This window comes from Megascapheus bottae, chromosome 3 (assembly GCF_031878675.1).
Source record: "Megascapheus bottae isolate mThoBot1 chromosome 3, mThoBot2.hap1, whole genome shotgun sequence".
NCBI classification, from domain to species: Eukaryota; Metazoa; Chordata; class Mammalia; order Rodentia; family Geomyidae; genus Megascapheus; species Megascapheus bottae.
The window spans coordinates 75537281-75564617 of NC_143511.1; the positions used below are offsets into that span (position 1 = coordinate 75537281).

Below are 27337 nucleotides of genomic sequence, written 5' to 3' on the forward strand. Positions count from 1 at the left end.
TCAAAGACAAGTGTACTCATTATCTGACATCACCTTTACAATAAAAATAAATTGTAGTTTTTTTAAATCCCAAGATATAAAAATGATAACCAGCTTGAGGAGGAAAGTCTCTAAGATTTTTATCTCCAATTAATCATCAAAACACCAGAAGTAGAGCTGTGGCCTAAGTGGTAGAGCTCTAGCCTTGAGGGAAAAACAAAAAAAATGTACAAAACTGAAACAAAAAACCCCTCAGGGACAGCTCCCAGTCCCTAATGACTTTTTCTTCAAATTTATGCCAGAATTTTTTCACCTGCAAAATAGAAATACTGATACCAACCTTTATACAATTATAGCCAAGTTAAAATAAATGATTGTACAATAAAAATGGATGACAAACTAGTAACTAGTCCTGTCTTGTCACTGCTATTCTCCTAACTCCTTAAGCAAGATCTTTCCTGGAATTGAATTTTATTTCTTCGTATACTAAAAAAGTCTTGGCCTAGGATAAAAGAAGTTTCATGTTTCATGGCAACTCTTCTACACATTTGCCAGTTTCATGGTTCTGTTAGATGGACAAGGATCTAGCCCAGTAAAGAGGAAGAGTTCTACGTGTGATCAGCAGTGAGGGTCATGGAAACAGGAGACGACAGTGGATAATATCTCTCTAATCCCCCAAACACCTTGCTTTCTAAAACACTAATTTAGTCCCATTGGATTTTAGGAAAGAGTTAACATTTACTAGAAAGAGAACTCCACAAAGAGGACTAGAAAATAAAGAAGAATGATAGTATCTTATTTGGGTGTTAACTAAATAATAACTAAGCTCCAGTCTCAGCTCTCATAAGTATCTGCTATATGGATTCGATCAGCGGACTCTCCATCTGTGCAACTTAGTTTTCTATTATACAAAGGAAAGTTATTAGAACTGTTATTAGGATTCTTTGAAAAGTATATGTACTTGCTCTGCGTGGTGGCTCACACCTGTAATCCTAGCTACTTGGGAGGCTGAGATCTGAGGGTTGAGGTTCAAAGCCAGCCCAGGCACTAATGACCTTGAGACTCTTATCTCCAATTAGTCACTAGAAAACGGGAAGTGGGGCTGTGGCTCAAGGGGCAGGGAAGTAGATTTGAGCTGGAGAGCTCAGGGATAGCACCCAGGCCAAGAGTTCAAGCCCCATGACCCACAAAAAAGTATACGTATTTAAAAGCATATGTATGCAAAAATGAAACATTAAAGACTAACACTGTCATACTATTTATATTTAGTAAGGATTTTAAAGTAACTGAATGTTCAGCAGTACAAAAATACCTATTATCAATTATAGCTCAATGACAACGGGCTATTCTATAGTAACTAAAGATAATGTGTGCACAGATATGAGGTGAAAATATATTCATAATATATTGGTAAGTTAAAACAAAACACAAGTTACAGACCTAGGTGCTGCTAGCTCATTCCTGTAATTCTAAATATTCAGTAGACTGAGATATAGAAGATGATAATTTGAAGACAGGTTTGGCAGAACTCTCCGAAAGATTCTATCTCCAATTAGCCAGCAAAAGGCTGGGCTAGAGGCTTGGTTCAAATAGTAGTCTGTCAACCATGAGCGACAAAGATGGGTGAGACTCCAGGTTTAAATTCTGGTACACACACACACACACACACACACACACACACACACACGCACATAAACAAACAAAGTAAAACTGTTACATTACTACAGAATAATGTAGTATTGTGGAATTACATGCATATATATACATAAGTAATATACATATATAAATATACGTACAAAATTTGGAAACAGAAGGCAGAAATATTTCAAATGCTGAAGAGACATTCTGTTTGGGAAGTGGCATAATTTTTTCTGCCTTATTTCTACTTACCTCTACTTCTAAAATTAATTTCTATAAACAAATATTGCTTTTGTAACAAGAGAAAAAACGATAAAAATTACTTAAAAATAGATAATGCAAATGAGTCAGCCTAAATGGCCACTTTGTCTCCTTTCAGTGCTAAAACTGGATGATTTAGGAGCAAATCTTCATGTAAGGTATTACATATGTAGTATGTATACCACACAGTATTAAGTAATAAGAGACACTATCCATTCTTCCTTCTCACTCATCATGCGTAATTAGAACTCCTCAAACTTGTATATATTCCCCGTAGTAAGCAAGTGAAGGATGTCTGTTAAGTTGCTCTTTTCCTGGGAATTGCCATGAACCAACGTTAAATGAACTACCCAGGAATAGCAATGATGACCAAGTATTTAGAAAAAAAAATGGAATCAAGAATGGCTTACACCTGTAATCCTAGCTCTCAAGAGGCTAAGATGAAAGGATAGTAGTTCAAAGCCAGCCCAGGCAGGAAAGCCTGTGAGATCCTTCAATTAATTACAAAAGGAAAATGTGAGAGTTGTATGGCTCAGGTAGTAGAGCAGAGTGGTAGCCTTGAGCAAAGACACTTTGGGGGAGGGCGGGGACAGTGTCTAGGACTTGAGTTCAAGCTTCACCACCATCACTCAAATACATACACATACACACACACATATACACACAAATGTGTACACATATGCATACATATACACATACAGCACAAAGAGAAAGAAAGAAAAAAGAAAGTAAGTGGGAATCTCAAAAGCCACAAGATACTTCTTTACCAGGGAACTATCATGATACAAAATACTCAGAGCGTCCTATTGGTTCCCTTCAAAGAATAGTTTCATGTTTAAAGGCTCACTGCTGAAAGGAAAAACAAAAGTCTTTCCTTCTTCATCTAACAAGTGAATCTTTGAATTACTGTTGACTGATTGCCTGGGTGGTCCTGAGATTCTGCCAAACAACTAGTCGATAATGTATTTGCTTTGTAATCTTAAACAGTAGACCTGATAGGTAATAGGTTTCTTCTTTCTTTCTTTTTTTTTTCAAAGAGAAGTTACAGTTCACAGACTTGTCATGTAGTTCTCCTGGATGCACATTAATGTCATGAAATTCTAGCCACTGTCAGGAGAACAGACCTGCAATTCACCACCATTTGCATCATTGGTTAAAATCCCTCAAAGTCTTAGCGCTCCTACTGTGGGCCAGTGGCTCGTGGCTGTTGGAGTCTAGAAAAAAAAACAAAAAACAACAAAAAAACCAAGTCTCTAGGAAGAAACCAAGATGTCTAGAACTAGATGTTTTACTAAAAAAGGAAGTAACTGAAGCTCGTATTCCTCACAACTTTTGACACCTAATCTTTCCCATTAACCTCTTGCATGGTGTAATCATAAACCAATTAAATCTCCATTTCAATTGAAATCAAAACAGATGAACTATGGAGCGAAAAATTAAAAAGAAAATAAAATAAGAAAGAGAAAACATGGAATTGTTCTCTGAAAGGGGTGAGGGTCTTGTTTCACTTGGTTTCTCAGGATTCCAAGACTGGCTGCTTATATTTGTTTTCTTTGAGTTTGGTTCTATGTCTGTCTGCCTTTCAATTTATTTCCAGATAGCTATTGAAAGAGTTGGCTCTTTGTGAGGGAATTTGGTATGCTTGTGGCCAGTATTAATAAACTGTCTTGAAGCCAAAAGATGGCTGACATTTATTTTCAAATGAGCCTGGCTTCCCAGTTACTTTCCTGAATTTCAGAATAATTTACACCATGGATAAAACTCTATAAGCCTGTAAGGGAACAGTTCTAAGAATTACAGGTTTCGATGAAGTGAAGATAACCAAGGGTATAACTACACTTAGCAAGCAAGGGCATTGTAAGTATATTTAGTGCCCATTTTTAGTTAGAATGATGTGCATTGTTAGAATGATGAAAAAATAGTAAAGAGAATTGACAGTACATATTTTCCTTTAGGCTATCTAATCCTCATGACAACCTAAATAATTATGTGCTGCCATCCCCCAATAAAGTTTAGGGAGAGAAAGTGTTGAGATTTGAACTTCTATTCTTCTAACCTCAACCATCCCCTTTCTTTGGTACGAAATTACCTCCAAGAGAACATCTCCAAATGAAAGTGGTAGGAAGTGAATTCTCCCAGTGCCATTCAAGTTACAGTTGAATTCACGCCACTCCCATAGCTCCAAGGACTTGAGGAATGAGACAATAAAAGAAATGGCCCCTGACTTTCTATGGCTTGTAATCTGACAACAGGAAGGGCTGTTAAATACAAAAATAACCTCATAAAGTAAATCTTAAGTTTGCTTTACTTGGCTGCTATGCTTCAGAATGTTTAAATGCAATGTAAATAGAGGCAGGTGAATGAAGTAGCACTTCAGTGTCCTTGCTTACCAATGGAGGGGCTCCCAAGAAAGAGCTGGGGCTTCTCTATGCGCTAATGCAAATCACCACAATTCATCTAGATATAGTATGGCTCCATAATTCACCATGATCTGTATGTGGCAGCAGTATAATTCAATAAGGAGCAGTAGAGGGCAATGGTTAAAAGCTTGGGCTCTGAATTTATGCTGCCTATGACGGAATCCTGATATACTCCCTCTTATTGCTTGTTTGGGACAAGTTCCTTAATGTTGCACATTTATTTTTCTATCTGCGAAATGACAATGGTGCAACTCAAGCCTTAAATATCATGCACAAATCCATCAGTTAGAGTCTACAACATGTATTAATTTTCATTAGTATGTTTGCTGCTCTCATCTGCCTCATCACAATAGAGTGGAGATATGGAAGCTTAGGGAGTTTTTATTTTATTTTACTTTTATTGGGGGGGGGGGTCATGGGCTTGAACTCTGGCCTGGGTGCTGCCTTCAGCTCAAGGCTGCTGCCCTATCTCTTGAGCCACAGCCCCACATCCCGTTTTCTAGTGATTAATTGGAGATAAGAGTCTCTGGGCTTTATATTGCCCAGGCTAGCTTTGAACTGCAATCCTCAGATCTCAGCCTCCTGAGTAGCTATGATTACAGGTGTGAGGCACCACACCTGGCTAGTGAGTTTTTATAAGCACCCATTTCTCCATTCACAGTGATAAAAACCAAAGGAAATGGTATGTCTATCACCACACACATCATAAGAAGTAGATGTAGGATAAAATGTTGGTATCTCAATTTGTGTAAGATATTGGATCATTCATATCAGACAGCCTGTGCCATACATCTAGAACTTTCCTAAAGGCCACCTATATTCTGGCTAGTTCAGTGGACATGAATATAACGTGCGTTTATGGGGCATTTACTATGTACCAGGCATTGTGTAAAGTGAATGTTTCCACCTTGCTGTCTTCTGCCTGCTGCTGAATTCCTGAGAAAGATACAAAGCCCAGGAGAATCAGAAGGAGTTCAGTCGGTCTCCAACATATAATATATCCACAAAGTGGTTAGAAAAAAAATGAAATGTATGGAATTCCAATGGTAAGGATACACATCAATAAGGGTATGGCTTGAATTCATTTCTTCTGTACCCAGATGAACTCTTTTTTTTTTTTCCAGTCGTGGGGCCTGAGCTCAGGGCCTGAGCACTGTCCTTGGACTTTTCTCAAGGCTAGAGCTCTACCACTTTAGCCACAACACCACTTCCAGCTTTTTTCTATGTATCTGGTACCAAGGAATTGAACCAACCCGGGTCTTTGTGCATGCTAGGCAAGCACTCTACAACTAGGCCAAACTTCTGGCTCCTGACAAATTCTTCTTTGATTTATTTCCCATATAGTAAATGATTCATATTTTCTTTCATTTTTTTTAAACACTACTTATAGGGCTGGGAATGTGGCTTAGTGGTAGAATGCATGCCTAGAATGTATGAAGCCTTGGGTTTAATTCCTCAGTGTCACATAAACCGAAAAAGCCAGAAATGGCTCTGTGGCTCAAGTGGTAGAGTGTTAGCCTTGAAAAAAAGGTCAGGGACAGTGCCCAGGTCCTGAGTTCAAGTCTCAGGACTGGCGTGCAGCACAAGTGCATGCACACACACACACACACACACACACACTCCTCATGATATTCTAGATTTCACTTGTATTTGTGATATCCTCATTTTTCATCTCTAATTTTATTGTTTTGCTTCTCCTTTTAGTCAAATTCACTAAGGAGTTCTGTATTTTATCTTTTTGGAAAGCAACTTTTTGTTACATGGAATCTTTATATAAATATTATATATAATCTCTGTATATGTTTATTTATATATAAATATATTATCTCTACTTCATTGGTTTATGCCTTATTATTATTACTTCTTTCCAACTGCTGGTTTTAGATGTGGTTAGTTTTTGTTTTTCTAAAACCACAAAAGAAAGAAATTACAGACTATTCTCTTTCACACGCACAGATACAAAAACTCTCAATAAAATACTTGCTAACCCAATTCAACAGCAGGTCAACAAAAATCACACACCATGATAAAGCTGATTTCATTCCAGGTATGCAAGGTTTTCTCAACACATGTAAATCAATAAATGTAATATAATACACAAACAGAATCAAGGATAAGGATCATATGGTCATCTCAATTGATATAGAAATAAAAGTATTTTATGATGCCAGCTCTGTAGAAACTAACAATGGAAAACATACTTCAACATAGAAAAGCAAAATATTGCAAGTGTATAGCCAACATCATACTAAATGAGGGAAAAAACCCTAAATCTATTCTCCAAAACCAGGTATAAGTCAAAGGTGTTCAATGTCGCCATTCTTATTCACTAAGGCAGTGGAATTCCTATCCAAAGAGCAGTAAGGTAAAAGAAAGAAATGAAAGTGATTCAAGTAGGGAATAAAGAAATCACATTATTGTTATTTACAAATTGTATGATCCTATACCTAAAGGACTCAAAGATTCCATCCTGAAACCAATAAGTTTGATAAACACTGTCAGTAGTATAACAGACTACAAAAGTAATATACAAAACTCAGTAATAAATTGGCTGAAGAGGAAACTTTGAGAAAAATTACTTTCACAATAGCCTTAAAAATATCCGGGGATAAACTTACCAAGAAAGTAAACAATCACTACAATGAAAACTACAAAACCTTGAAGAAATAAATTGAAGAACACAATGGAAGATGGAAAGATCTCTCAGACTCATGGATTGGCAAAATTAATTATCACAAGTGGCCATCCTGCTCAAAGCAAGCTACGTATTTCACAGAACACTCACCAAAATCCCAATATTATTCTTCGCAGAGATAGAAAAGGTAATCACAAAATTCCTATTACAACACCAAAAAGCCCAGAATACCCAGAGCAATGGAGTGATTCCTCTATTGCAGGAATCACTACAAACTTTTATTTATGCCACACAGCCATAGTAACCCAAACAGCATGGTACACAAAATCAGACATGAAGTCCAATGGAACAGATGAAAAGGCATAAAACCACACATCTACAGCCAGCTGATTTTTTATTTTTACAAAGAATCCCAAAATATATGTTGGAGAAAAGATAGCCTCATGCACAAATGATATTAGGAGAATAAAAATACCCATAGGCAGAATCTTGAAACTAGACCCTATCCCTTACCCTACATGAATATCAATTTAAAGATTAAAAAAAAAACTTAATGGACTTGAAACTTTGAAATCAGTGTAGGGAAACCACTGTAACATCTTCACATGCTGATCCTAAGAGCTCCATAAATAAGAATAAGAATTGACATGTGGGATAGCATTAAAATTAAAAGCTCAGCAAAGGAAATAGTCACAGAATGGAAGAGAATCATTTCCAGTTATACATTTGACAAGGGATTATTCACTACAGTAGACAGGGGCCTTCAAAAGCTAAAAACCCAAAGAATCACATAGTCAGTTAATAAATAGACAAGCTGACAGATTATCTCAAAAGAGGTGCAAATGGGCCAGGAACAGTGGCTCAAGCTTGTAATCCTAGCTACTCAGGAGGCCAAGATTTGAGATTCAAAGCCAGCCCAGTCACTTAAGACTCTTATCTCCAATTAATCACCAGAAAACAGACGTGGCCTTGTGGCTCAAGGGGTAAGGTGGTAATCTTGAGCTGAAGAGCTCAGGGACAGCGCCTAGGTCCAGAGTTCAAGCCCCACAACTAACAACAACAACAAAAAAGTGCAAATGGTCAATAAATACAGAAAGAAATGTTCAACATCTTTGGCTATAAGGGAAACTTAAATACAAATGATACTGAGACCTAATTGTACTCCAGAATGACCATCATCAAGAACACAAACAACAAATGTGACTCAGGAGGCTGAGAACTGAGGCACCAATTAACCACTCAAAACCTGGAAGCAGCACTTGGGTCAAGTGGTAGAGTGCTAGCCTTGAGCACAAAGAGGCTCAGGGACAATAACTAGGCCTTGAGTTCAAGTCCCACAACCAACAAAAACAAAAAATTTAAAAAAAGAATAATGAAATTATGTCATGTCACTAATGGGGAAATGCATTTGACTAACATAGAGTATATGCAGGTATGAACTATCATGGCTAATCCACTGAAACAATGAACTTTAAACAAAAGTAAATACTGAAACAGTGTCAGGGGTGGGGGTACTCATGAGAAGTGAAGGGAAGGGCTAAGAAGAAGGCATACAAGGATAAATATAGTCAAAATAATTTTTGTATATGTGTGAAGATGCAAAAATGAAGCTTGTTGAGATTATTTTGGAAAGTTAGGATCAGAGAGTGACAGACAGGTTGAGGCTGATTAAGGTATATCCTATGAACATGTGAAGATGAAACCCCCTTGTACAGATCACTGTGACTACTTTTTAGAGGTAATTTATGGCTTACAACGTTTGAATCGCCAAATGGTGCTATTTTTCCTCATTGAAATACAGATGCCCAGGAATCCCTAATTCTAGGATTTGCAGTTAGCCAGAGCAGAGTCCAGAGCCAAGGTCTGCTCTCCTGCATCAGGGCCTCCCCTGCCCTCTATTAGAAGATGCCTCTCTTCTCTCCACCCAGGTGAACTTGAAGGCCTTCTCAAGAACCCAGATTGCTGCTCTGCCACACAGAAGCAAGCCTGTCTGCAGCCCTAGCATGCTTTCTCTGTTTTCCTTTCCTTGAGAACAGATAGGGAGTTGAGAGTTGCTGTGCAGGAATGTGCCTGTTCCCCACTACAACTCTTCTGGGGCTGTAACTGGAGTGGGCTGAGGACAGAAATCCCCACCCCATCCCACATTTCTTTCTCTACTTCCACTTGAGCTCTGCTTTCCTGGCCTTCAATAGAAAACTGTAATCATGATCCTGCTGTTGCTTCAGAATGAACCAATGAAGTCACAGCAGAATATTCCTGAAGACCCAACCCTCCTGCATGCTTCCCTTCAGTTCCTTCTCTTCTTTCTCATTTGGCACTCCTGCCACCCTGCCCCCTCCCCCGCTTTTTCCCTCTTTCTTCCTCACCCTCTCCCTTCTGATTTGGTTGAGGTCACAATCAAAGTTGGCCACAAGAACAAATTGAAAACAGGTTGGAAAAAAAGCAGCAACGAAATTGCACAGTATAGGAGATGGGAGGAAGAGAGTTATTTAGCCCAGGTGGGGAGAAAGGTCACCAGCTCAGGACGCCACACTTTTCAGAAAAAAAAAGAAAAAGAAAAAAAAATCAAAACAGCAAGTAGACTTCAGGTCTGCTCTGTGACTGACCTCTGTAATCTGTACATTCTCTTTGCAGGGATCTGTCTGCATTCCCATACTTTTTCTTTAGTTGGGTGAAGGGAGTCACTGGTCTGAGTAATTATCAGTGACAAAACACATTTTTAAAGATGTCACACCTATCAGCTGCAGTTGGTTCACTTCTTCCAAAATATTGTATTTTAAATCTGAAGAATAAGAAAATAATAATTGTCATATTTTTATTATTTTTTTTGCCAGTCCTGGCTGTGACTTGAGCTCTGGGCCTGAGCACTATCCCTGATCTTCTTTTTCTCAAGGTTAGCATTCTACTACTTGAGCCACAGTGTCACTTCTGGCATTTTTCTGAATATTTTATTGGAAATACAGTCTCACAAAGTCTGGGCTGGCTTCAAACCATGATCCTCAAATCTTAGCCTTGTGAATAGCTAAGATTATAGGAGTGACCCACCTGTGCCTGGCTAATCATCATTTTTGCTGTGAAGGTAGTAGGTAGTAGTAGGAGGAGGGTGAGATTGGGGAGTGGACAAGGCCCACTATTTTATACACTTTGTACCTTACCTCAGGATGGATTATTAAACTTAGTGCTTGCTTCTTTATAAGGAAGGGGGGAGGGAGGAAGAGGGAAAGAAGGAGGGAGGGAAGGGAAGGTAGAAGAGAAAGAGAAAAAGGAAAGAAGAAAGGGAGAAAGGAAGGGAAAAAGAAAAAGAAATATAGAGAGGAAGGAAGGAAGGAGGAAGGAAGGGAGGGAGAGAAGTAAGGAGGGAGGGAGGGGAAGGGAAGGAAGAAGGGAATGGAAGAGAAGGGAAAAGAAGGAATAAAAGAGAAGAGAAAGGAAGGGACGGGAGAAAGGGGAAGAAAAGGAAGAAAAGAAGGAAGGAAGGAAGAGGGAAAAGAAGGAAAGGGGTCTTTCTTGGGAAAGTTAGGCTTGCTCTTGCTTAGTATGTGACCTTTCAGTCATAAATAGGACTCTCAGGTCATGGAGAAGATACCACCTTTAAAAGAGGCATGTGACATGAGCAAGAAAGAATCCATCAAGAATTTCCATGTGCCAGGCACTGTGCCCTAGGACTTCTGGCTCATCATCATGTTCACCCCCTAGTGGCTATCTAGTGGTTTGACCTGCTGAACAGCCATGCTCCTTTCTGTCAGTAGCATTCCAGTTTTCCACGGGGAATGAGTTCTTCCTCCTCCAATTTAAAACCTCTCTCATTCTTCTAGACCAGCATATGATCAATAATCATGACATCCCATGTTAGATGCCCAAAAGAAAATGAATCAAGTCAGATCACTCAGGCTAACTCCTAGAACAGACATGAAAGTATGACTTCAACCCCAGTCATGTCTCAAGCTTAATATATGTTACATTACATCTGTATTGAGTTTTTTCTCCCCATTTCTGCCAAAAAATAGTTTCCATTTGTTTCTATTACCTACAACCAGGAGTCCTACCAGATACAAACCCTTGATGTTAAATTTTGTGACTCCGGTTTTACAATTGGAAAAAAAAAGTGCAATAATCAGAAGCACCAAGAATTTTGCTCTACAAATAATAAAGTTAAAATTCATAGTCAGATCTGTCAGAGTCCCAAATCTCAAGACTTTCCTGCCATATCACCACAACTAGGATGAGGGATACAGAGGTTCTATTACCCTACAAGAATTTATGGTGTATTGTCAGTAACTTGCTGTCTTTATCTTTCCAATCACCTGCCACTCCCTGACCTCCCACCCCACTGATTGTGGTCCTTTCTTTTGGTTTTTTTTTTGCCAGTCCTGGATTGAGCTCAGGGATTGAGCACTGTCCTTGGGCTTTCTCAAGGCTAGAGCTTTATCACTTGAGCTACAGCACCACTTCTGGCTTTTTTCTATGTGTGTGGTACCAAAGAATCGAACCTGGGTCTTCATACATGCTAGGCCAACACTCTGTGGTCCTTTCTTTATTCATTCCAGCCATACTGGCATTCTTCCTGTTCCACTAATATGCCAAATGTGCTGCGTGGTAGGGCCTGTGCACTTGTGGGTTTCCATGTCTGGAAGGCTCATTTCCTCTTCTTACCCAGATCACTTACCCAATATCACTTTTTCTGAAAGGTCTTCTACCATTCATCCAAGATTAAGGAACATCCACCATCAACTTCTACCTCCTTTCTCTGCTACAGCCAACAAAATGGATGGTTGTCTCTCATCTACTGACAAATCATTTTATTATCTGCACCCTAACCGTACTTTACGCCTAGTAAGGAAGGCACTCTGTCCATTCAGAATACTATCCATGTGCATCAGGTTCTTTATAAATACTTACGTAGTGAGTAAACTTACCTATACTATGCTATAAATTGAATAGATGGCTTGGAGCAGAGCATACTCACATTGTCTCAAAAACAGAGTTTATGTCAGTGACTAGAGGACTCAATAGATCTTTTAAAAGTACATGGAACATCTCCCAGAAATGTCTGACTAGAAGTTAAGAGAGTTACGTGTTTAATCCCCAGTACTTGAACTTCATTAGTGGAGACCTCTTTACTGGAGTGCTAATTTTCTCATACACTTTTATTTGTGCTGGAGAGCTCGCCCAGACTTATACCAGGCTGTGGGGCAAAAGGTCTAAGGCTATGTTCAATTAAGATTACTGTAGACCAAGTTAGCTTTCTATTCCAGCTGTGGTGGAAACATCCCTGTGCAAAGAGGTTATGGCAAGGCCTCGGAGTCATCTGTGACAATGACCTGATCTCAGCCTCTCAGGAGTCTGCAGACAGAACAACTCTTCTGTCTTCCTCACAGAGGTCTGAGACCAAGTGTCCTAGACCCACTGTTGGAACAGTTCACAGTCACTGGACACTTGCTAGGTGCCAGGGAAAGGATTACAACTGTGGGTTACAGCTCTGAACCGCACTAATTATGCCCATTCTCTGTGGTGTTCACAGCTTAGCAAAGAAGAATCACAAGAGTTGCTTTTACGTGAGACCCACCAAAGAGTCCTGTAACTTATTATTGATATAGAATTTAATAATATCAACTCCAGCATTAATATGTGCTTGGCTAATAGAGACTATCCTTTTTCTACAGTTGAATTAATTAGAGCCATAAAAGCTCTCGTCATTCCTTAAGTCTTGAGGACAAATGATGCTAATGCATTTGGCTGGAGTGGGGATTGCTACCATGTGTGAGAGGAGCCTATTTTGGGGACCAGATTGGGAAAAGAGGAGAAATGGCCAAGGAAAGCTTCCACCCACCCTCATCTTTCTGTAAGGACTATAGTGTGCATGGCCTGTCCGGCAATCCTTAATAGATGGCTTTCTTTCTTTTCAAATCACATTCCCAAATGTAACACTTATTGGGAAGAGGAAAGAATCAACTGTACTAAATGTGCTTTTCATCAGATTCTCAGTGCCTCCGACACTTCCAACTTTCTCTGGGTTGAACACTTCATTCTGCATCTCCCTCTCTTTGTAAAAGAAGGGGAAAACCAATACGGTTGTTGTTGCTGGGTCCTTAGAGACCCTCTGCCCACAAATGTGGGAAGACAGCACAAGCAGGGTTCTGCTAAGAGGGATTAGAATTCGACTTCTCATTTTTTATGAAGAAGAAAAGAAGAATCTAAGATTTGAGGCAAATTGTTGATCACACAGCCATAGCATAGCCCAATTAAGACTTAAATTAATCTAATTCCAAAGCCCAGTGTTTTATTACCACAAAATGCACTTTCTTCTTGCTCTGCTTCCATGAGCCTCAGTTTGCTTGTCTCTGATAGGAGGATATCCATATCTACTCTTGATTTATGAGGCAGTATCTACTGTATAGGCTTATGAAGAATAAACTGAATCTATGAAAGCATCTAAAGAACATGATGCCTATGTAAGGTATATAGATAAGGGAAATCCACAAGATGGTCAAAAAAATGTTCAGATGAGTACTTCTGGAGTTAGGAGGAAGGGGAGTATCAATATTTACCAATGTCCAAGAATACCAAGTTGTAACAAAAATGTGATGGTGAATCTGCAAATATATTTACAGTGATCCTTAAATCGCTATTAGTTGTCTTCCCCTGCCTCTGTGGCCTAGGTAGGTTCATAGGAAGGACCTGCCTGACTTTTTCACCATCCGACATGAGTGCCTGGACTTAGGAAGAATGAGTAAGTTGATGGACAATCATGGCTTTCTACTAGCTGGAAGAAGACCCATGGGGTGGGAAGTGGGAGATGCTAGAATATGCCTGTCTAGGCAAACCTTCTACCATTCACACTGACTTCCTGTTAATTCTACAACTCTTCTTTCCTTTGACAAGGATTGCCTTCCTCTTTCTAGAGTGTACTCCTGGTGCCTCATCATATTTACGCTTATTATATCTGAGTTGAAGGAGGTAGGACAAGAGGGACATGAGAATTCCCATTTTGCGGAAGGGAAAACTGAAGCTCAGGAAATGAATACTGAAGAGCTACTAACTCATCTACTAACTCATAATTCTGTGTTTTATTAGCGACATCATGTGTTCTTGTCATCTCATGTCACATGGATCCTGTGAATTGATCCATGATGGACGCATCATTACACTCACCCCTGAGTACTAACCAGGAACCACCTTTACTAAGTCCTCCACATGTGACCATCCAATTAGACAATTACACTACATTCCTTCTTCTCTTTGAAGAGGGAAAGTAGAGGCAGCATTTTGTTCAGCCTGGGTTTGAATGCTGGCTTTGCTAAACGGTGATAAGCATGTCAGCGAGCCTAAGTGTGACTTAATCTCACTAAATCTCATTTTCTACAATTGTGAAATGGCTGTGGGAATACCTACCCATCTCATCACAAGCAATTTACACACTCTATGCCAAACACTCAATGAATGCTGGCTTTCCTGTTGCTATTACTACCAAGAAACTTCCCAGTTCGTGAAACATTTTGCATGAGGGAGGAATAAAAGGATGCAAATTCAGCAGTCCAAAGAAATGAGTTATCCTTGTGTATTTAGCTATTCCTTAATTTCTCTTCTTTTCTCCTTCCCTCCCTCTCTTCTTTCTTTTCCTTCCTTCCTTCCTTCCTTCCTTCCTTCCTTCCTTCCTTTCTCCCTCCCTCCCTTCCTTCCTTCCTTTCTTCCTTCCTTCCTTGCCTCCCTCCCTTTTAGCAACACTAGGTTTTGAACTCAGAGCTTTGTGCTTGCTAAGCTGTCAATTTGTCACTTAACCACACCCCTAGTCCTGTCTTTGCTTTGTTATTTTTCAGACAAGATCTTGTGTTTCTTGTTCTGAGGCCAGTACTTTCCCCTTCTTACTCTTTTCCAAACCATAACTATACAAACAACACCCACAGGGATGAAAATTTGCTGTATATCAAAAACTCCTTCCCCCTTTCTAAATATCAAACTAAGGCCTATGATTAACAGATAGCTGGGATATCTTCAGTACATAAATGGGCTCTGCTTTTCTTCAGCTTCCCCAGAGTGTGAGAAAAAGCTATCTCTAAATACATAAATGCACCAGGACTTCCAAAGAGAGCCCAGTGACCCCACCAAAGAATCAGGAAGTTCCAGGGCCCCATTTCCTTCTCCAAACTTGCTTCCCTGCAGGCATGCAAGCATGTATGTACATGTGAACACACACACAGCTCCCCCTCCCTATCCCATCCCTGGAGAAACCCGAAGTGTGGAGAAAAGGCATGTGCATAAATGAGTCAGGTCTTCTGGGTTGTGCAAGCAACGCCATTTCACAGGGCTGAGGTGAGTCATTGCAAAGAGGTGGGACCTGGAAGGTGGCAGATAGGGATGAATTTCGTGTGTGTGTGTGTGTGTGTGTGTGTGTGTGTGTGTGTGTGTGTATAAGAAAGACAGAGAAATGGGATAGGACAGACAGAGACAGAGACAAGGCAAGAGGTTGTGATAGAGGCAGAATATCTTCCACTGGAGATGGATGTATGGATGCCTTTGAGAGTTTGCCTGGGGCAAATGATAAGGGAGATAGTGGAGGTTACGTTAGTAATTGATCACCATTTTTCATCCAACTTCATCTACCTAGTCTTTCTACCCACAGACAGATTCTTTTTCACCCTCCATGAAAATGACTCCCTCAGTACCCATTTACATTTAAATTTTCCTTTCAATAGAAGAGAACTAATTCTACCATCAAAGTTATAAAAGGATTTTTAAGTTGGAAAAACTGGGTCTTCAGTTTTTCCCTACTATTAAGTGTAAGATTTTGGTTATTCCAAATGAGTGAACACACCATATAAGTTTCAAATGTGTACACAGCCCAATAGATATACATACTCACATATATGTATGTTAAATATGCATATATTATATAGATATCTATACTACATATACAAATGCATTACCCACATACCCAATATGTAGGGATCATAATTCATAATTATAGATATGAAAGTATATGTGCATTTGTATGTGTGTATATATAAGTAATCCATCAAATCTTGAGAGCTCAGGATTTGCAAAGCATCTTTCCTCATTTGATCATTACAGTACTCCCTGCAGTGGTAGGGAACATTACCATTCCTACTCTTCTAATGTATAGGTACCTATAGTTTTGATAAAGGCTCTGAGCATTCAAGTGTCTCTAAGCTGACACCCGTCACATCACAGCACCTTCCCCGCACTTACTCTGAGTGACTTTATGAGCCTAAGTAGTAATAAGCCTATTTCTGGTCTTGCAAGGGTCCAAAGCTCTGGGAAGACTTTCAGGGCTTCATTTATAGATGGGAAGGCCCAAGCTTAGAAAGTCATTGCTAGCATATGAGGGATTCTTTGCAAAGTATAAAAGGGAAAGAAAAGCAGAGCTCTCCTTAAGATCCACGATTTGCATGTCTCTGAGACTGTCCTGATGTTCTGATATCTTAGAACACAACATCATATCAATAATGAACATATATCTGTAAGAGATTTTAGATGTAGGGTGATGTAAATTGCAAATCTTATACAACTGTACCTGACAGTATTATTAATATATTATCAGTAATATATTACTAGTTCATGTAAGTATTCATTGTGTTAGTATATTTTTCAAATATTTCATCTCATGACAGCCCTGTGAAACAGTTGCTTTTCCAAAAGTACAGATGACTCTCCAAGGTCACATGGCAAATTGCAGAGCGAGGACATGAGTTTCTTTGTGAGGCACGAAAGTCAGGGGTACTTTCCCCCTCTCCATAAGTGATCTTTATGTTCTCATTAAATGTATATATGTTGAGAGTAATATATACGCTGCCATCATAGGGAGCATCAAAACCCAGAAAGAAGAAATGATTTGCCTCAAATCAAATCAGATTACTGCTTCCTGATTAACAATAGCATACCCATCCTTCAGATGATTTGAAGAGCGTTGATTGATAACAACATCCACAATATGTCTTTTGTTTTCCTTCCCTCCTTCCTTCTTTTTGAGGGGGCAGCAACAGTTGAGCTTTGAGGGCTTTAAACTTCCCAGTTAGAAGTTCTAACACATGAACCACACCCTTATTATTTTTAATTATGTTTCTATTAAGGTCTTGCTTTTTGGGATCACCATCTTCCCATCTGTATTTCCCAAATGATAGGTACATGCCATTGTGTTTAAGTTTATGAAGATAGGGGCTCATCAACTTTTTTTCTGATGCTGACCTCAAACTGCAAACCACTTCCCCACCAGTTATGTCTTCAGAGTAGCTAGGATTACAGAAATGAGCCACCATGCTTGGCCAGACTTTTTTTTTTTTTGGTAAAGCAAAGAAAAACAGAAGTCTGCTACAACAGAAAAGCATTGTCTTTGGATTCCAAAAGAACTGGGCTTCCTGCCTTTAAATTCTCATTTGTAAGACAGAAATAAGCATTTTGACTCTAGGATTTGGTGTAATGCAAAATGTCTCTCCCAGTGTTTTCCCTTCATGCATAAAGTCTGCCCGCCAAGACAAGAAATGCCTACTTACATTGGACTAGAACTTTATGTGGAGTATATAACACATGCATATCCATAGCCACTAATTTCTAAACAGTAGAGGATACTCAGCCAATCCAAGAGCTCCTGATTATAGACTTTTCTCTGTCTCTGTCTCTGTCTCTCTCTTCCTTCCCTCTCTGGACTGTGCCCCTACTTAGTGCTCCTTCAGCATGTACCAAGGCATATGCTACTGTTATGCACTCAGCTTGGGCAGTTAGTCACAGAGTTTACCCCTTCAGATATTTCAGGCTTCTGTATACATATCATCTTTGCAAAGAATTGTTCGCACATCTCCTTAAATAAGAAGATACTGCTAGCCTCTAATCTGATACCTTTTTTCACTCTCCTTTCAAGTACACAGTCACTGAAATTATGTTACATATCTGTTATATTATCATCCTCCTCATTCCTCAGCAGAAAACAAACACATCCTCAAGTCTTATCCTCAGCTTCTAGAACACAGTAGCATCTTGCACACAGCTAGTACTTAGTATCTAGTGAGTGAATGACTTAAATCCCACAGTCTGTCAAGATGGGGACTCTGGCTCCATTAACATGAGAACAAACTAGGGCCTAGGCTAGTGAGGAAACATCTCAGAAGGCTTTCATCTGGTAGGTGTAGAAGTAGTACTGATGACTGAGCTGTTAGACTCAAATCCAAACTCCTTTCCCTTCAATTGGTTAGTGATCCCAGTCAATGCTTCCCTCACCTCTAAGCAGACACTGGGAAAAGCTGTTATTTGGGATTGTGTTTCTTAGATTAGAAGCCATCGGAAATGAAAGCTATGAGCAGTAGTTTCTTTGTGGGTTCCCCACAACACAGGCATTTCTAAAGACAAACAAAGGTCCTGGTCCCAAGCTGGAAATAGGCAGCAAAGTTCACATATGGGAGACCAAGCCCTGACAACCTGAAAGAAGAAGGGATTGATATCAAGTTGGGTAGACAGGAGGAGAGGATTGCTCTGGCCATCTCCAAGGCTCAGGAGAATGAGGCAAACGAAAACCAGTTGACCTTTCAGAGTAATTTCCTCTCTATAAAGAGGTGATGACCTCATTCCCTCTAGATTTCCATTTGCCTACTGGCTATAGCCAAGTCTTGCAGGAAAGGAAATAGCTCACTGACTCTTCAGTTCTCTGGAGAGAAAAGGAAATTGGGCTTGGACTTGGGTTATACTCTGACTTACTTTTTAAGTTGTGACTCACCTGCCCTCTGCGGACTTTAGTTCTCTATCTATTTAGAGATTTGGGGGAAAATTAGAGCAATTCTGGGGATTGGTTTAGAGGAGACAGTGTCGACAAGTTCTATTCCATAGAATGTATAAGCAGTCTGAACCCTTGCTTCGTGTAGGTGGTCTGACTACAGAAGACTTCTGATCATCTCAGCAACACTATTTTGTAATGAAAGATAGGAGGTTGTCAGACTGGAGACTCGATAAATGGGACTACCTAAAAATAAAAAGTTTCTGCACAGATAGAAGCATAGCTACTAAAGTACAAAGACAGCCAACCATCTGGGAAATGATATTTACCAATAATACATCAGAAAAATGCTTAATATCCAGTATCTACATGGAACTCAAGAAACTAATCCCCCCCAAACCCAACAAACCATTCACTAAATGGGCAAGAGAACTAAAGAAAGACTTATTAAAAGAAGAGTTTAAAATGGCAGAAAAGCATATGACCATCTATGGTCATAAAGGAAATGCAAATAAAAACAAACCTAATATGCCACCTTACCCCAACAAGAATGGCCAAGATTCTGAACTCAGACAATGACAGATGCTGGTGGGGTCATGGGGAAAAAGGAACTCTACTGAATTGCTGGTGGGAATGTAAACAAGTTCAGCCACTCTGAAAAGGAGTGTAGAGATTTCTTAAAGAACTGAAAATAGACCTTCCCTATGATCCTGCCATACCACTCCTGGGCATCTATCCTGAGCATCATAACCCAGGATATGATAAGGACACCTGCTCAGCTATGTTCATCTCTGTACTATTCACAATAGCCAAGCAATGGAAGCAATCCAGATGCCCTATTGCAGATGAATGGATACAAAAAAATGTGGTACATATATACAATGGAATTCTACATAGCCAACAGACAAGATAAATAATGGCATTCCCAGGAAAGTGGATAAATCTAGAGGGAATCATGTTAGTGAGATAAGTAAAAATCAAAGGAATAGCCTTAATATGTGGCTATTAGATCCAAACAGTACAAGAACGAGGACTCAATATTTGCATACCCAATGCTATGGACATGGTATTGGAAATATAAACACAACTACATAGACATAAAAATCTATGACTTTTCAACATCATGAAAATGACAATCTTGCCAGGGGCTATCTACAAATTCAATGCAACACCCATCAATATCCCAATGTCATTCTTTAAAGAAATAGAAGAGGCAATCGAAAATTTCATATGGAATAATAAAAGACCCTGTATAGCAAAAACACTTCTTAGCAGAAAGAACAGTGCAGGAGGAATTTCAATACCAAACTTTAGACTCTATTACAGAGCTATAATTATCAAAACAGCTTGGTACTGGCACAAGAACAGGCCTGAAGACCACTGGAATAGAACTGAGGACCCAGATATTAAACCACAGACCTATGGCCACCTAATCTTTGACAAGGGAGCCAAAAAAATAGAATGGAAGAAAGACAGCCTCATCAACAAGTGGTGATGGCAGAACTGTTTAAGCACCTGCAGAAAACTAAAGTTGGATCCTTCTTTGTCACCCTGCACTAGAATTAACTCCAAATGGATCAAAGACCTGGAGGTAAAAGCCGACACACTGAAAACTTTACAAGAAGAAATAGGAGATACACGAGGTCTCCTTGGCACAGGTTGAAACTTTCTCAACAAGGACCAAGAAACACAACAAATCAGAGAAAGGCTGGATAAGTGGGACTGCATTAAACTGCACAGCTTTTGTATGGCAAAGGACATAGCTAGTAAATTAATTAGGAAGCCTACAGAATCGGAGAAGATCTTCACCAACCAAACAACGGACAATGGCCTCATATCTAAAATATATCAACAGCTCAACAAATTGAATCACTCCAAAACTAATCTCCAAAGAAACAAAGATGGTCCAAAGACTTAAAGAGAGTCTTCTCTGAAGAAGAAATACAAATGCCCTATAGACACATATAGGATACAGAAACAAAAGCCATATAATGAGTGATTGTTGTCCTTAATGTACTATGTTATCTCTCATCTCTTTTGCTGTCCCTTGGTAATCTCTGTTACAGTATCTCACTTTGTTATCTGATATATTGGATATATTTGTATTTGGTTATTGGAAATTGGATAGGGAAGGGGGGAAAACAAGATGAGGGGTGGGGGAAGGGGAGAGGGAAATGGGGACCAAGACATGAGACAGGGTATCAATGTATGTGAATTAATGCACCTTCTATCTGGCGAATATAATGTAACCCTTCTATTAATTACAATAAAATATATGAAAAAAATCTATGACTCTATAGACATGTTTTATTACATAGATTAATATGTATCAATGACATATAAACCCTTAGCCTAATTTTAATTATGTTCTAAAATCTAAGTGCCAGTGATTGTATATAGAGATTCTCTTCTTGAATACGTTTGTTAAACACATCATTTGAAATATGATGTAAAAATCAATGTCAATAAATTCTTTTTAAAAAAAGGAGGTTCCATACAGTGAGACCAAAGAGGATACTTTTAAGAGAGAAACACAAAGGCTCAATACCTATGTGCCTCCTCATATTCATCTAAATAATATACAGATAGAAACAAACTCCAAAATATGGAGACAAGATCTCTTTATTTTAATTTTTTGATAACTCTGCTTCTTTATTTTCTATATGGTATATTCAAGTGTATATCTTCAGGAGGAGCAGGAGGAGGGCACAGAACTTGAGGGGAAAAGGGTGAAAAAGTGCCACCGTGGCGCTCACTGGACAATGATGACAGTGATCTATACAACCGGTGAAGCATAGAGGAAGGCAACAGAAGACACGGTACGAAAGGAAATGCACTCATCACCTGACTCGGGTCATTGTAATCTCTCTGTACTCTACCTTTATAATAACAATAAAGTAAATAAAGAAAAAAATTAAGACTAATAATAAAGTTAAAATATTTAATAATGCTTGGCTTTTTCCTTTTAATCTCACACACATTATGACTGCTCAGATATGTTTTCTCCAGTCTTCAAACTTTATCATATGTCAGAATTACCTGGGGTTTTCTTGTGAAGTTAAACACAGATTGAAAGACACACCTTATCCCCCATCCCCGACTCCCCAACCACACACGTACCCATTCCAGATCTAGTAATTCAGTAAGTCATCAGTGTGCTAGACTTAAAAAATTTTTTAAATCAAGATCTCAGTTAATATTTTTGCTGCTGGGCTGAGTATCATGCTTTGGGAATAACTGATTTCGACAACTGCATAATAATTCCCCTCACAGGTACTTGCATGTCCTTATGATTTCTTGAGCAAGAGAAACAGAAAGCTTGAGGCCTGGAGTCACATACAAAGTAACTTCTAAAAGAATGTGTCTTGCATTGAATATCATCCTTCAGGTGTGTTTTGCAGAAACAAAGGATGAAATATAACACTGCAGATGCTGATTATTTCAGATACAGAAAGCTTAGGAGATAGACAAAAAGAGTGATAACAAGATGCAATTGCCATTTTCATGTTCTGACTAGAGGCAACATGTTTGTGAGATCAGACAGATACTATTGTCATGATCAATGTGTCCTTGTCATCTCTTTACACAGTCTTTCTATAGCCTTCACCTCTCTCAACAGTCATGTGTTGGTGATCATTATGATTAAAAATAGGATGAAGAAGAGGGAGAGGAAGGTGGAGAAGAGGAGCAAGCAGGAGAGAAGTGGAAGGGAGAGATGATTCCTATCATATAGGTCTGGAAGAGGAATGTAAAATGACTTTTCCCTGCTGTGCAGGAAGTAAATTCCTGAGCTAATTCTCAAATCCATATTTATCTGTCACCAAATTCTATCATTTCCTTTCTGAGTCATCATGCTTGTTTTCAGTGAGTTGGCACAGGTGTTAGCTATGGGTAAGAAAACTAAAAATCAACAAATTCTAGAATAATTTCATTTTTCAAATAAGCTAAGGCTTCATATGTGTTCAAACCCCACAGAATCTTCATTTTAAAATAGCCAGGAAACCCCAACTAAAGTTAAAAAAAGATAGCAAATTATAGTATACGGTTTCACAACTGTCCCAAAAGCTATTAACTTATTCCTTGAGATGAGAATTTGGGGTGGACTTTAGTGTCAGAGTATTTGTCTGGCATTCAAGGCCCTATGTTTTGTTCCAAGCACAAAAGGTATGGTAGGATATAAAGTTTTAAGGAGCGTGAGTTTTTGATTACCAAGCCAATTAAGTAATTCAGGGGCTTGTCTATTTCTCTATGAAGCTAAAACATTTGGCCACAAGGAGAGCTACTTTGGATTCCTGAGATGGAATAACAATCCTGAGCAGGTTATTAAACATCTTCAAGTTTCCATTTCAATAATTTTAAATGTTTTTATTGTTTTTATAAAGGTGATATACATGGGGTTACCGTGATGTAAATCAGGTAAGAGTGCATTTCTTTTTAGACAATGTCTCCATTTCCCTTACTTTGTCCCAGTTTCCCTTTCCTATCCCTATTCACAAGCTGTAGAGTTTATTTTCAACATTGTGTCCAGTGAGTATCATAGCTGCATTCTTATTCTTTGTGTTCCATTTCTGTGTCTCCCTTATATTCTCAAAGACATATAAACAAGACAAAAAGAAAACAGGGCCAGGAGTTTGGCCTAGTGATAGAGTGCTTGCCTATCATGCACAAAGATCTGGGTTCAATTCCTTGGTACCACATACATAGAAAAAGCTGGAAGTGGTGCTGAGGCTCAAGTGGTAGAGAACTAATCTTGAGACAGTCCAAGCATAGTGCTCAAGCCCTGAGCTCAAGACTAAGACTGGCAAAAAAAGAAAGAAAAAATAAATATAAGCAGCAACCAAGAAGCAAGATTTCTTGTTTCTATTTTCTGGAGTTCATTTTGATAAATATTATTTTGTATGATCATATGCACACAAGCATTGTACCTTTGTGTTCCTCTAAGAATATCCTCCACTGGTCTCACGTTTTTTTGTTTTTTGTTTTGTTTTGTTTTGTTTGTTGTTGTTGTTTTGCCAGTCCTGGGCTTGAGCTCAGGGTCTGAGCACTGTCCTTGAGCTTTCTAAAGGTTAGAGCTCTACCACTTGAGTCTCAGCACCACTTCTGGCTTTTTTCTAGGTATGTGGTACCGAGGAATTGAACCTGGGTCTTTGTGCATGCTAGGCAAGCACTCTGCCACTAGGCCAAACTCTCAGCCTAGTCTCATGTTTTAACACTGAAGTTCTTGACACTTTCCCTTGCAGAAGTATGACAACTTGCAATAAGGTATAGAAATATCCTAATGGATACTTTAAACCACAAGGAGCTCTTATGATTTTTGACAATAATGGGTACAAATGTAGAAAAGAAGAGGTTCAAATGGTGAAGCTGCAAGGTTTAGCTTGGGAAAGCATGGGTACTTCCTATTTAGCCAGGCTGTTTAACATTAGCTTCAAAAAGCTATTCCAAAGCTACTATTTGCTAACCCAAGAAGTTCATGGTCCTTCCTTCACAAATTATTACTTTTCTGTTTCAAGAGTCTTCCATAATGAGAATTAGCTCTTCTCAAGGCAGGCTCAAAATCAACCCATGAGGAAAAGATGCATGGAATGTGTTTCATGGCTAGTGGTCACTGGCTTTTTGGCAAGAAGAGAAAAAGGAGGGAAAAGTCAAAATGTTCATTAAAGAAAACACAGCGGCAATGCTTCGATGTTTACGATTTGGACTGTGTCCTAAAACTATTACGGATATTTCACTGGCAATATTTGCAAGGTAGTATTTGTAAAGAAAAGGAAGAGAAGTGTAATTCATATCAGGAGAAAGAAGGCCCACCAATATGTGAGTAGCTGTTCCATAAATGTGTAGGAAAAATGATCTGTTTTTTTCTATTTTGGTGCAGAACAGGAAAAATGTTTAGTTTTTTTCTGTTTTGTTACAGACTTGCCTATTAGGTGCTATGTGAAAATCACTAGGTTGGCTGGGAGGCAAGCAACTTACCGAAACACAGTACATTACTATGTTGAGCCATGGACCATAAGCAGCAGAAGTAAAATGTTTCCATGGGAGAATGTGGTCAGCGTCGCCGTCTGTGTTGCAGTGCCAGAAGCACCTTTACCTCGTAGCCTCTCACTGATTTCTGGGAGACATTATGGCATCATGGAGAGAGGTGTATTTAGAAATAGTTCACTTGATTTTTAGTCGATTTTTCTGGCTCTCTGTCCTGACTGACCCATAAGCTCTCAGTATCCTTATCTGTCAAGCAAGCAGGGAAATCCCTGTCCACTTTGGCTTTTGTGAACTGGAAGGAAAAAATAACACTGAGAGAATCACTTTATAAACTCTACCTAGGAAATATTGAAGACCTCTTAATAACTCTTTCCCAAATCTGCCAAGAGTTAGCTCTGCTTTAAAACATCCATATGGAAGAGTACACTCACTTCTTTATATCTCAATTTTCTTTACATCAAAAGAGTAATGTAAAGAAATAACTGCAAAATTAGTAAGTTCTTTCCATCACTATATGAAAGTCTAAATATTCTGTTAACAAGAAGGCACTGGGTATGATTCAGCAGATGCTCTTTTCTTTGCTTGCTTAATGACACCAAAAATTAAAAGGCTACTAAAATGAATGGCACTTTTATGTGATTAAAAATACAGTACTTGTGTTGCAGTCATTTAGTCAATGATTAGTCAATTACCTAGTCTTGCCTTTTCTCTTCCCGAGGTTTTATATCCCTGCAGTGGATGTACTGATGAGAATTCTCTTAGTTATCGCCATAAATTAAATTTGGTGGAAAGTTCATCATTTAAAAGATCCTATATCAGGCTGTTACCTTGAAAGGTAAGGAAGAGATCACTACTATCTAAATTCATCTTCTACTGAAAGGAAAATGATAGAAGACAAGAGCTCCATGATCTGCCCATGGCTTTCCCTATGACTTTCTGTGGACTATAATTTTCTCATCCTCTCTGTCTTACAGATCTCCAGAGCCTTAAGGATGAATTACCATCGCTCACTCAGGAGAATTCTGTCTTTGGAGGTAGTGAGCTTTGGTGCTTTGCACATAGGTCATCAGGAAGACATCTGCAGACTGGATGGTCATAGAAAACACTGACCCAAAAGCTGAAGCCCAAGATGTCGACTACCATGGTGAATTCCATAGAAGAACCCCAAGCACAGGGTTCTCCTGAATGAGGGAAGGCGTTCATTCTCAGGGCTCTGGGAAGGAAAAACACCCACATATTATAACCAAGAGTACTTTTAAGCCAGGTGAGGTAGCTCACGCCTGTAATCCTCGCTACTCAGGAGGCTGAGATCTGAGCATCAAGGTTCAAAGCCAGCCCAGGCACTAAAGACCATAAGATTATATCTCCAGTTAACCTCTAGAAAACAGGAAGTGAGCTTGGCTCAAGGGTAGAGTGGTTGGCTTGAGCTGGAGAGTTCAGGGACAATGCCCAAGCCCAGGGGTAGGGTGGTAGCCTTGAGCTGAAGAGCTCAGGGACAGAGCCCAGGTCCAGAGTTCAAGCCCCATGACTCACAAGAAAAAAAGAGTACTTTCATTAAGATGTCCCATGAACTATTCTGTAGCCAGTTTTCTTCAGGAGTAATATTTATGCTATTTTCTTGTATGGCCTGACTATCTAATGCAGTCATGAACATCCTTACATTTAAACCTTTTATGAGCAAGTTTTATTGGGAGAAATTAAGTCGTTTGATGCATGTTGCTAATTAGACTTCAAGAAAGTTTTACCAATTTACTTGAGCAGCAACAAGTTGTAACTTTCATTCATGTTATTATATTGTTTTTAATAAATAAAAAGGTAATAAATGATTAGTGCCTTGTAAAATCCTCTAAGAACCATGATCTATAAGAAAGCCTAATTAATCCCATCACTTCAGTTAAGTATGCTGCTTTATAACCAAGTTAGTCCACATTAATATGGCTAAAACTTTTAGCCAAAGATCACTATAATGGTTTCAGGAGAGAGGTGTAATCTTTTAAAGCAACCTAAATGTGCTCAGACATCTCTCAAAAAAGAACAACTAACCACTGAATATGTGGGGAAAAAATTCCCACATCTTCAGGGTCAGGGTATAGAGATCAAAACTAACTTGATGTCAGGTGCCAATAGTTCATGCCTGTAATCCTAGCCACTGAGGAGGTTGAGATCTGAAGACGCTAGTTCAAATCCAGCCCAGATAAGAAAGTCCAAGATACTCTCATTTCCAATTAACCACCAAAATCTGGGAGTAACTCAAGTTTAAGAGTGCTCTCCTTGAGCAAAAAAAGCTTAGGGACAGTGCCAAGGCCCAGAGTTCAAGGACTGGCACAAAACAAAACAGACAAACAAAAATCTCCCAAATTAAACTGACTCCCAAAATTAATCTGTAATCAAATCCACCCAACCAACAAAAACTAGCAAGGAGGTGGGGGGGAAGTATTATATATTGTTGGTGAGAATTTTGATTAGTACCATCACAAAAGAACAGTATGGACACTCCTCAAAAAAACTAAAATTGAAACTACCATACAATCCATCATTACCACTTCTGGGTATATCAGCAAAGGAAATGAACTCAGCATATCTCAGAGATGCCTGCATACCTATGCTATGTCAACACTAGTCACAAAAGTCAAGCTATGAAAACACTAGTCACAAAAGTCAAGCTATGAAAACAGTTTAGGTGTCCTCTTCCAAGAACAGAAA

At 39.0% G+C, this 27337-nt stretch overlaps 1 protein-coding gene across 8 annotated transcripts in view; it reads right to left on the bottom strand.

The window, feature by feature from the left end:
- The window catches only part of Astn2 (astrotactin 2), an 854736-nt gene that overhangs the window by 50237 nt on the left and 777162 nt on the right, over nt 1-27337 (bottom strand). The gene's annotated exons all lie outside the window — the stretch shown is intronic.